The following is a 12,072-nucleotide window of genomic DNA, read 5'->3' as shown; positions in this document are numbered from 1 at the left end:
TTGCATGATCTGCAACCTTTAGGTTAAATGATCTGGTAAGGATCACCTAGTTTAATTTCCTTAGGTTAATTTGGGGATCATTCACTTATATTCATCGGCTCTCCACGTAGTTTGCTATTAAGATGGTGCTGACTTCTGTATAAACTACTTGGGGTTGCCATAGAACTAAAAGTTCAAGGAATCGGTATGATAGGTACTTATCCTGATCTAACATATTGAGGTTCTCAGAGCGTTGTTATGGTAATGATTTTGTTTTGATTTCACTCAAATTTTATAAAGTAGGCGACCTTTATACTTATTGGGTGTGTTAAAATTTTTGTTATGGCTCAAGAAAGTTGAGGGAAATAGATAATAGAAACTTTCACATTCAGGACTTAACTTAAAAAAAAATATTTTGTTTTTATAAGGAAATAACAATGAAAAGGGAGAGTACAAACTTGAAACAAAGATGAGAATGGAAAGAATAATTTCCCCCCCATACTTGAACTAAACATTGTCCTCGATGTTTGAAGGGAAAGTAATACAAAATGGAAAGGAAAAAGAAAAATACAACTAAGGCTGCCTTCCACCTCTGGTTCTTGGTCCTGGTGATCTTTGACGTATGTCTAAGCTGTCGAATCTGCTAAACAACTCAGTAAACCGCTGGTCGGTTATGGCATTCCGAGCATCCTGTTGCTGTTGCATTTGACGCATCATCTGCATCATCTCTGTATTCTGTGCCTGCATTCCATCGATAGCATCCATAATGTCATCGTTGGTCGCAGGCCTTCGTCGTCGACGACGTTGGGAGGATGGGCCGGCTGCATTACTGGAAGGGTTGAGCGGGACTGACGGTTGTGTTGGCGGATGATCACCTTGTTCCATTTCTTCAAACTCATCTGTTTGCTGGTTTGTTTGTGAAGGGTCGGTGGTTTCAGGAGCGCTAAGATCGTAGAGGTGGCGGTTCGGGTTTGTGACATCGGTTAGGGTGGTATTGGGTAGCACAACACTTGGGACAGCTTGGTTGTTCACCATCAGATAATAGCCTCCGCCTACTCTGTTTTTGATCAGGCGGCTGGAGCGACAATAGCTGATATCCATAGACAGGGGTGGTAGGGATTCTAAAGTTTGGAGTTTATCCCCTAGGTTCAGGCCAAGTGCTATGGAGGTTATTAATCCACCAATTATGAATGGTTGCCGGCCTCTAGCACATAAGGTGCGGATATGATGAAGGAGAAAAGAGGCGGCGTTTACCGTAGTATCCGATTCGAAAACGCACTGGAGGAAAAAGAGTTCTTTTGAGTTGACCTTACTGTTGTTTGGTCTTCCAAAGAGTGTGTTTTGCAGGATACGGAGAAAATAGCGGATGGTGGGGTTATGGATGTGGGAGAGAAGGAGTTCTTCCCAGTTGTAGGTATTGATACCGGAAATTTTCTTAAATAGGTCGAAAACTAGAACTGTGTTCCAGTTTGAGGTTGGGGGAATTCTGGCATGGAGCAGACCTTCTGTGGGAAATTGCAGCATGGCACTCAATTGGCGTTGGGTTAGAGAGTACTCGGTGTTAAACATACGGAAGGTTGCTGTACCGGTTAGAAATTCACCTTCACCGGCGGGAGTGGTGTAGTCGTAAGAACTTAGGAATTCTAAGGTTAGGGAAGGATAGGTGGGTTGGTTATGGGTGCAAAGGAAGGTTAAATCGGCTCTACGGAGCATCCACTCGATACCTTGGAGTAAGCCCAATTGTTGTAAACAAGTTAAATCGGGGTACCTGGTGGGAGCGACGCCTCGCTGTTGGAAGCGCTCGAATTGCTCTTGCTGATAGTTGTCATCTCCGGATCGGAAGATGATATTTCCGAAGTTTTGATTTCCCGCCATTGTGATGAATTTTTGAATGAGTGATTTGGAAGAGAAAAGAATTGTATATTTGATATGAGAGAGTTGTTTGTGGTGAATGAAGGAAGTTTGGAGGGTATTTATAGGTAAAATGTGGGAGGTGAAAAGAAAGAGTGGTTGAAAAGTAATTAATTGTGGTAAATGAAAAATGAATGGGGAATGTAAAAAGGTGGGGGGTGTAACGTTCGTCTCCAACGGCTCCCTAACGTTCACATGTCTGAGAAGCGTTACGCTCGTCACAAGGCTGTGACGCTCGTAACAGGCACTAAGTGTGCCGCCCGTCATGGGTGGTGTGACGCTCGTCACACTTCCTTTTTGGAAAGGCTTAGTAGCGCTTCACAGAATCACTTGGTAGCGTAATTTAATATTTTATTCTGCTTATGAACGTTTTAGTCTGTAGCTTAATTTAGTATGCATGCTTAATTGCTTTGTATAATAATAATAATAAGTAATAACAGTAGAGCATAATAGGCATTGCAAAATAAATTAACTAAACAGGTTCAAATAAAAATTGATCATAATGTATTACAGGAAGGGAAAATAATAAAATGAAATAAAAATAAACATGAATTCAAATAACATTAATGAAAAAATCTAGCCTAAAACTAAATAACTTAGAAAGAAAAATAACTAAATTCCATCTATCTTCGGATCTCTGGCCGGAGGAGTAAAAGAGTTAACATGATGCCGTAACATACGTAACTGACTTGCCGTGCTGCTCATGTGTTCTAGGACTGCAAGTCTCAAGCTGTGGAAATCTTCCCTGAGGGCGTTTTGTTCTGACATCAAGGCTTCAATGACGGTTTTAATATCTGTTCCTGGCATATGATGTCGGAGATCAGGCATGGCTGATTCTTCGGTCAGGACAGGCTGAGGAGGAGGATCAATATCATGGTAGCCGGATGGAGTCTGAGGGTCAGATTCAGCAAGAGAGATATGGTCAACATAATGCTCATAGTCATCACAAATCTCATAATCCTGGATGGATTCAGTGGATCCAGCAGGAGTTGGGGTTTCATTCAGGTTGTAGAGCCAGTTCCTTTGGTTATGAACACTAGTCCTAGGATCGGGCAGGGTGAATAGGCAGAGAACCTGGTTATCAATAACGAGCTCAAACTCATCAGACCCTATGTTTGCTATAAACATAGTGTTGAAGAGGAAAGGTATACTCATAGTGGTAATGCCACAAAAAGGGTTCAGGTCAAGCATAGGCTGACGTAGTCCAATAGCATTACCTATCATAGTTATCAGGCCGCCTATTCTAATGGGTGCTCTCTCATCCTGGATAAGGTGGTCCAAATTAGCTAACATAAAAGTAGCACCGTTTACTGGACGGTTCTGGGAAGCACAAAATATGATGAAGAGTTCATCACGTGAAACTGAAGTACTATTTGGCTTTTTCCCAAATAAAGTGTGGGTCAGGATCTTATGGAAATAGCGAAAAGGCCGGGTTATGTATGTTTCCAGAGAGAAACTCATGTTCTTCGGGCTCATCATTTCCAGTCAGCTTACCCCAAAAGTGTTCAAGCTCTCTATATTCGAGAAGTTCTTCCTGGCTTATAGTGAATGTATCAAAGGAGGTAGGAAAACCCAAAAGGTTGGTGAAGTCTCTAGTATTAAATTGGTACTCCATATTGAACATTCTGAACTGGATAAAACCTCTGGTAATTCCTTTTCCATGGCTAGGTAGATAGATTAATGAACTAAGGAATTCTAATGTGAGTCTCCGGTAGGTGGTGAAAGGTCTCAGAATAGGGGAGGTCTCCCATCCTATCTGATTCAGCAAAAACAGGACACTCTGTCTCAGTCCAAGGGCAGTCATAGCCCAATCATCAGCATATAAACTAGGTAGCATCTCTCTAGTGGCTAGTTCTTCAAACCTTCGTTTCTGAGCCATTCCTCTGAACTTGATACCCATACGGTCAAAATGTCCCATCTGGTTAGTGTTAACTAGAGAAAAGAAAACATGAGTTTAAGTCAGGATTTGGCCAAATGCCGAAAGAAGAATAGAATTATTATTAATATATATAGATATATTTTTTTCTTTTTGAATAAATCAATAATGAATACTAAATAGAAATTAAAAGAATAATTAAGAGAAAAATAGAGAAATGATAATAATAATAAAATAATAAAATAACAAATTAATTTGTGGGTTGTCTCCCACTAAGCGCTTTGTTTAAATGTCGCAAGCTCGACAGAGAAACTGTTAAATATTGTCTATGAGTCCTGGGGGCGTTTCGTCTAAGTGTAGAATTTGCGAATCCTCGTTGGTTTCCGCATAGTGATAATGTTTCAGACGTTGCCCGTTTACGGTGAACGGTTCTGTAGATTGTCCTTTAATTTCTACCGCTCCACTGGGAAAGATTTTAGTGATATGGAAAGGTCCTGACCATCTGGATCGTAGTTTTCCCGGGAATAATTTTAGTCTGGAGTTAAATAAGAGTACTGCGTCGCCTTGCTTGAAGATTTTCCTTGATATACGCTTATCATGCCATTGTTTTGTTCTTTCTTTATAGATTTTGGCATTTTCATAGGCGTCTCTTCTGAGTTCCTCTAATTCGTTTATGTCAAGGATTCTCTTTTCACCGGCGGCTTTATAATTCAAATTTAAATTTCTAATAGCCCAATAGGCTTTGTGTTCTAATTCTACCGGGAGGTGACAGGATTTTCCATAAATGAGCTTAAATGGGGTCGTCCCTATGGGAGTTTTATAAGCAGTTCGGTATGCCCATAAAGCTTCTGGTAATTTCAATGACCAATCTTTCCTTGAAGTGGCGACCGTTTTTTCTAGTATTTGCTTGATTTCTCTATTAGATACTTCCACTTGTCCACTGGTTTGAGGGTGGTAAGGTGTTGCTATCCTATGTCTCACTCCATATTTAAGTAGTAGTTTTTCGAGTACCTTGGATATAAAGTGCGATCCACCATCACTGACTACTATCCTTGGGATGCCAAATCTCGGAAAAATTATATTTTTAAAGAGTCTAGTTACTACTCGGGTGTCATTAGTTGGAGAAGCTATAGCTTCGATCCACTTTGATACGTAGTCAACCGCCACGAGTATGTACTTGTTACCGAAAGAGGATGGAAACGGTCCCATGAAGTCTATTCCCCACACGTCAAAAATCTCTACTTCCAAAATACCATTTTGTGGCATCTCGTCACGTCTAGATATGTTTCCCGTGCGTTGACATCTGTCACACTCCTTAATAGCCGCATGTACGTCCTTCCATATAGTTGGCCAATAAAAGCCAGCTTGTAGGATTTTAGAGCAGGTCTTGGATGTACTTGTGTGTCCACCATAAGGCGCGGAGTGACAGTGTTGGATTATATTTTCTACCTCTTCTTCGGGTACACATCGACGGAAAATACCATCGGGACCTCTTTTGAAAAGTAAGGGATCATCCCAGTAATAGTGTTTTATGTCATGGAAGAATCTTTTCTTCTGCTGGTAAGATAAAGTAGGTGGAACTATTCCGGCAGCTAAATAATTTACTAGATCAGCGTACCATGGTATGACAGATATAGCTAAGGTGGTTTCTACTTGCATGTCGGAGTTGTTCTCTTCCAAAGTAGCTATGAGTTTGTCATACGAGAAATCATCATTAATGGATGTTCTTTCTGGTTCAAGGTTCTCAAGTCTAGAGAGGTGGTCTGCTACTACGTTCTCAGTTCCTTTCTTGTCCTTGATTTCTAAGTCGAATTCTTGTAGTAACAAGATCCATCTTAGGAGTCTAGGTTTAGCATCCTTTTTTGTTAGAAGGTACCTGATAGCAGCATGATCAGTGTAAACTATTATTTTGGCTCCTACCAAATAAGAACGAAATTTATCTAGCGCAAATACTACTGCTAGGAGTTCTTTCTCGGTTGTGGCATAATTCATCTGCGCTTCATCCAGGGTTCTGCTAGCGTAATATATAACATGGAGCTTTTTATCCTTTCTTTGTCCTAAAACAGCACCTACAGCATAATCACTGGCATCGCACATTATTTCGAATGGTTCATTCCAGTCTGGTGTCTGCATAATGGGTGCGGAGATCAATGCTTGTTTAAGAGTTTGAAATGCTTTTAAACAGTTATCGTCGAATATGAATTCAGCATCTTTCATTAATAGTCCGGTTAAGGGTTTAGTTATCTTAGAGAAGTCTTTGATGAATCGTCGGTAGAAACCGGCGTGTCCTAAAAAGCTTCGTACTTCTCTCACGGTTCTTGGGGGTTGAAGATTTTCGATTACCTCTATTTTGGCTTTGTCTACTTCAATTCCTCTGTTCGAGATGATGTGTCCTAAAACAATTCCTTCTTGTACCATAAAGTGGCACTTTTCCCAATTAAGTACTAAGTTTACTTTTACACATCGTTCAAGAACTCTTTCCAGGTTTTCAAGGCATTCTTCGAAACTTTGTCCGTACACAGAAAAGTCATCCATGAATACTTCCATGATGTTTTCGAGAAAGTCGGCGAAAATTGCCATCATGCATCTTTGAAAAGTTGCAGGGGCATTACACAGACCAAACGGCATTCGTCTATACGCGAAGGTACCAAAAGGGCATGTGAATGTTGTCTTTTCTTGGTCATCAGGGTGAATTGGTATTTGAAAGAAGCCTGAATAACCGTCTAAATAACAGAAATGTGAATGTTTTGCTAATCGTTCTAACATTTGGTCAATGAATGGTAAAGGGAAATGATCTTTTCGGGTTGCTTTGTTTAGTTTCCTATAATCAATGCACATTCTCCATCCCGATTCGATTCGTTTAGTTATAGTTTCTCCTTTTTCGTTTTCAATAACGGTTATGCCTCCTTTCTTTGGTACAACGTGTACAGGACTGACCCATTTGCTATCAGATATAGGATATATAATACCTGCTTCTAATAACTTGGTTATTTCTTTTTTCACTACCTCACTTAGGATCGGATTTAGTCTTCTCTGGTGTTCCCTAGAGGTTTTACCGTCTTCTTCTAACATGATGCGATGCATACAAATAGAAGGGCTTATTCCTTTAAGATCGGTTATGTGATATCCTAGTGCGGTTGGATATTTTCTTAAGATATGTAGGAGTTTTTCTGTTTCGAGTCTTCCTAGATCTGCATTGACTATCACAGGTCGTTCAAGTTCTAAGTCTAGGAATTCATATCTCAGATTTTTGGGAAGTGTTTTCAAATCAGGGGTTGGTTTGTTAAGACACTGCGTAGGATCTGGTGTTATTGCTAAGCATTGTTTAGATTTGTCTTCTAAAAGATAGTCTGATGATTTGTCTTCTCCTGACTCTGCTTCTTTTATGCATTCATCGATGATATCCATGAAGTAACATGTATCTTCTATTGCAGGTGCTTTCAAGAATTTGGAAAGAATGAATTCAATTTTCTCTTCACCTACTTCGAAGGTGAGTCTTCCTCGTTTTACGTCTATGATTGCACCGGCAGTTGCTAAGAATGGTCTTCCTAGTATAATAGGTGTAGTATCATCTTCTCTAATGTCCATAATTGTGAAGTCAGTGGGAATGTAAAACTGACCTATGCGTACGGGAACGTTTTCAAGGATTCCTACGGGATATTTGATGGAACGATCTGCTAGTTGTACAGACATCTTGGTCGGTCTTAATTCTCCCATTTCCAGTCTCTTACATATGGATAAAGGCATAACGCTAATTCCGGCTCCTAAATCGCATAAGGCTTTGTCGATGACAAATTTTCCTATGTGACAGGGTATAGAGAAGCTACCTGGATCCTTGAGTTTAGGGGGCATGTTTTGGATTATAGCGCTACATTCGGCAGGGAGTGTAACGGTTTCACTATCCTCAAGTTTCCTTTTATTAGAAAGAATTTCTTTTAAGAATTTAGCATATGAGGGCATCTGCGTAATAGCTTCGGTAAATGGAATTGTAACGTTTAATTGCTTAAGGAGATCAACAAATTTTCTGAATTGGCCTACATCTTTGGTTTTAACAAGCCTTTGAGGGTAAGGTATAGGTGGTTTGTAAGGTGGTGGAGGTACATAAGGTTCCTTCTTTTCTAGGGTTTCCTTATTACTCTCTTCCTTTTCCTTAGGTTCACTTTCCTCAGTAGATTTCTTAGGGTTTTGGTTTTCTATCCTTGGATCAGACGGTCCTTCCACTTCCGTTCCACTTCTTAATATAATTGCATGAGCTTGGCTTCTCGGATTAGGTTGGGGCTGTCCAGGGAATGTACCAGTTGGTGCAGCAGTAGGTGCTTGTTGTTGAGCTACTTGAGATATTTGGGTTTCTAACATTTTGTTATGGGTAGCCAAGGCATCTACTTTGCTTGCTAGTTGTTTAAGTTGTTCGCCAGTGTGTATGTTCTGGTTTAAGAAATCTTTATTGGTTTGTTGTTGGGAAGCTATAAAGTTTTCCATCATGATTTCCAAGTTGGATTTTCTAGGGGTATTATTGTTAGGATTTGGTTTCTGATATCCCGGAGGTATAGATGGGGTTTGATTCGGAGACTGTCCAGGTGCGTATAAAGCATTATTACTCTTATATGAAAAGTTTGGATGATTCTTCCAATTTGGGTTATAGGTATTCGAATAGGGGCTTCCTTGAGCATAGTTTACTTGCTCTGTTTGGATTCCAGTCAAGAGTTGACATTCCGCAGGAGTGTGGCCTTGGATTCCACAGACCTCGCAATTCTGAGTTATAGCAACCACGGCGGTTGGTGGTGATACGTTTAAACTTTCAATTTTCTGGACCAAAGCATCCACTTTTGCATTGACGTGATCAAGGTTACTTATCTCGTACATGCCAGTTTTCGGTTGAGGTTTTTCCACTGTTGTTCGTTCGGTTCCCCACTGATAGTGGTTTTGGGCCATGCTCTCGATAAGCTGGTAAGCATCAGCATAAGGTTTGTTCATTAGTGCACCACCTGCAGCGGCGTCTATTGTTAACCTTGTATTGTATAAGAGACCATTATAAAATGTGTGAATTACTAACCAGTCTTCCAAACCATGGTGTGGGCAAAGTCTCATCATGTCTTTGTATCTTTCCCATGCTTCGAAAAGAGACTCGTTGTCTTTCTGTTTAAATCCGTTTATCTGGGCTCTTAACATAGCTGTTTTGCTTGGCGGAAAATATCGGGCAAGAAAAACTTTCTTCAACTCGTTCCATGTGGTGACTGAGTTGGAAGGAAGAGATTGAAGCCATCTTCTAGCGCTATCTCTTAATGAGAAAGGAAAAAGACGAAGTCGAATTGCCTCTGAAGTGACACCATTAGCTTTAACAGTATCAGCATATTGAACAAATACGGATAAATGAAGGTTTGGATCTTCGGTAAGATTTCCAGAGAATTGGTTCTGTTGCACAGCCTGCAACAGTGAAGGTTTAAGTTCAAAGTTGTTTGCTTCGATTGCGGGCGGAGCAATACTTGAATGCGGTTCATCTTGCGATGGAGCGGCGTAATCTCTAAGAGCACGAGCTGGTTCTGCCATCTCGGTTAAAGAAGGAAAAATGTTTTTGATATCAGGAAGGTTTATAGGAGGGAGATTGTTTTCAGCACGATATTCCCGAATTCGTCGTAAGACTCGGAGATATAGTTCGATATCGTTGATTCGTAAATAGAGCGGTTCGCCTTGAGAGCGAGTGCGTGGCATACAAATCAACGAAAGAAAGAATAGAAGGAAAAAGAAACCTTAGTCTCTACAGCGTAACGGAAGAGTTACGATATCGATTGAATAAAAGTCCCCGGCAACGGCGCCAAAAACTTGATCGCTCGACTGTGTGAGTCGAGAATGGGATACAAACTGCAAGTGCACAGTTCTATCGCGTAGTTTTAAAAGATATCGATCCCACAGGGACTTATGAATCGATGTACCGTTATCTAAGGTTACTACGTAAATCTAAGGTGAAAATGTTTGATTGTTTGGGGAAGGGGGCTAAGAGCTAAACTAATATCTAGATTAAATATCAATAAAACGGATATCGGTATGTAGTTTGTCAAAACTAGGGAATCAATTCCTTGTCGGTCTCTCGGTTTTAAAATAAATCGTTTCGACTAACTTTATTGGTTAAAGGTTTTATCTCAAACTCTCGCTCTGTTGAAGAAACCATGATCTTATGTTAATGTTGCTGTCACTTATAATTAAGTCAAAAATCATATTTTGAAAACAATAAAGTTGCAGAAACTCTTTTTAAGAAAATACTGACCGTTTTAAACACCCTTATCTCAAACTTTCGCTCTGTTGACTTAGGTTATACAATTAAATCTAAATGCTTAACTCTCGTCCTCACATTCAATCTTTAAAAATACTTTTTGGAAAAAGGTCAGAATTTAATTAATTCTAAAACTTGCTCTCGCCCTGAGATAGATTTAATGACTAACTTACACTGTCCAGTTAAAACCTCAAACTCTCGCTCTGTTGGTTTCAACTTCTTTATGTCTTTTACTTTTGTAAAAAATCTTGTTATTAAACCTGTAAGTTAAGACCATAAAAAGATTGATTCTAATTTTAAGTTTGAATAGACCGACTTAGTTTTGATCCCTCTTTCTGCTTACTTTACATACCGATACCTAGGCAAATTAGTCAGACATGCTAAATAAATAAGAATTATTATCATGCATACACAGACTCATTTCAGGCAGGCAATGCAAATAAACAGTAGAATAAAGCATAAAAATTAAATAACAATTAAAGAACCTGAATGCGTAATACAATGGTCTTGAACACTCCACCACAAGCCGGTAGGATTTGTTCTTCGATTCTTCAATTAAACAGTAAATTAAATCAAGGAAATAAAAAAACTCGAAAATAACGTAAGGTTAAATCCGGTATAAAGTTGCCCAGTAGTTTCCGGTGTAGAAACTACTACGCGAAAAATATCTAAAAGCTAAGAACGGGGAAAATAAATTGCAAGGGAAAAAGAAAACAAAGCTTGCAAAATAAAATAAATAAAGTGAACGATGCTGGAAAGGAAGAAAAATAGGCAAAGGCGTGAAAAAATAAATTTGGCAGAGCTTCCGCAAGACTGAGCGTGCAAAAACTGTGTGTCTGGAAGTTCCCAATTTGCTGCTATTTATAAGCTGCTGGTGTAACCACTTTTCAAGGGTTTCCGCGTGCATGGTAGTAGGCTTCCGAGGGTTAAGCGTGAGTGGAAGTGGGCTTCAACGTGGTCAGTTGAGTTCCTTGCGCCAAAAATATAGAGGACTGGTGTGACGTTCGTCACACCATGTGTGACGTCCGTCACAAGGCTGCTTCGCGTGACGCTCGTCACGCGTCCTGTGACGTCCGTCACAGGCACAGCATTGGTGACTTGTGCGCTTTGGGCTGGGCTTTGGCCTTTGGTTCCTTTTCTCTCCTTTTTGTTGCTTTTTACCCCTCCTTTTCTTCCCTTTTTCACTTTTGCTTCAAAATGGGTACCTGATATAAACAGAAGAGAAATACTGCATAATATCTGATAAAATGGGATAAATTAGCGTAAATGATAAAATAATTTAATTGAATTAAGTCTTAAAAAGCGATATAATTTCGTGTTATCAATGATCATAGTGGGAGATGGTTAAATACTAAGAAGACCTGGATTTTGATCCTGAATCCCTATGAAATAATTAACCATGCCTGTCAGAATTGACAAAGAAGCAATCCCCAAAAGAAGAATCTGTCTGGTACGGTGAAAATCGGTCTGAGTACCGAAACAGGAAGTTGATCTGAATACCAAAATAAATGGTAACACAGGAATACCCATGGCCTGAACGCCGCACTAAGCATCGGAATATGAGAGTACCAATGTTGGTCTGATCACCAGAAATCTGGTCTGAACACCACTTTGATCTGGATATCGGAAAAACTGGCATGAATGCCACTTCGGTCTGGATACCGGGAACTGGCCTGGACGCCACTTCGGTCTGGATACCGGGAACTGGCCTGGACGCCACTTCGGTCTGGATACCGGGAAAACTGGCCTGAATGCCACTTCGGTCTGGATACCGGGAATTGGCCTGGAATGCCACTTCGGTCTGGATACCGGGAACTGGCCTGGAATGCCACTTCGGTCTGGATACCGCCTCGGTCTGAACACCGGAAAATTGGCCTGAATGCCATAAGTTCTTCGTCCTGATTGTTGAGAACTTCTTCGATCTGGAAATCGGAAACTGGCCTGAATGCCACTTCGGTCTGGATACCGGAAAATTGGCCTGAATGCCACTTCGGTCTGAATACCGCCTCGGTCTGAATACCGGAAAACTGGTCTGAAT

The 12,072-nt window shown here is 40.3% G+C and overlaps 1 pseudogene; it reads left to right on the top strand.

Moving 5' to 3' along the window:
* Positions 1-8,828: 8,828 nt before the first annotated feature.
* Positions 8,829-8,928, top strand: LOC127089344 (uncharacterized; annotated as a pseudogene).
* Positions 8,929-12,072: the final 3,144 nt, after the last annotated feature.

Source organism: Lathyrus oleraceus, chromosome 5 (assembly GCF_024323335.1).
Source record: "Lathyrus oleraceus cultivar Zhongwan6 chromosome 5, CAAS_Psat_ZW6_1.0, whole genome shotgun sequence".
NCBI lineage: Eukaryota > Viridiplantae > Streptophyta > Magnoliopsida > Fabales > Fabaceae > Lathyrus > Lathyrus oleraceus.
The sequence above is the reverse complement of the archived record's forward strand: the minus strand, read 5'-3'. Positions and strand labels throughout refer to the sequence as shown.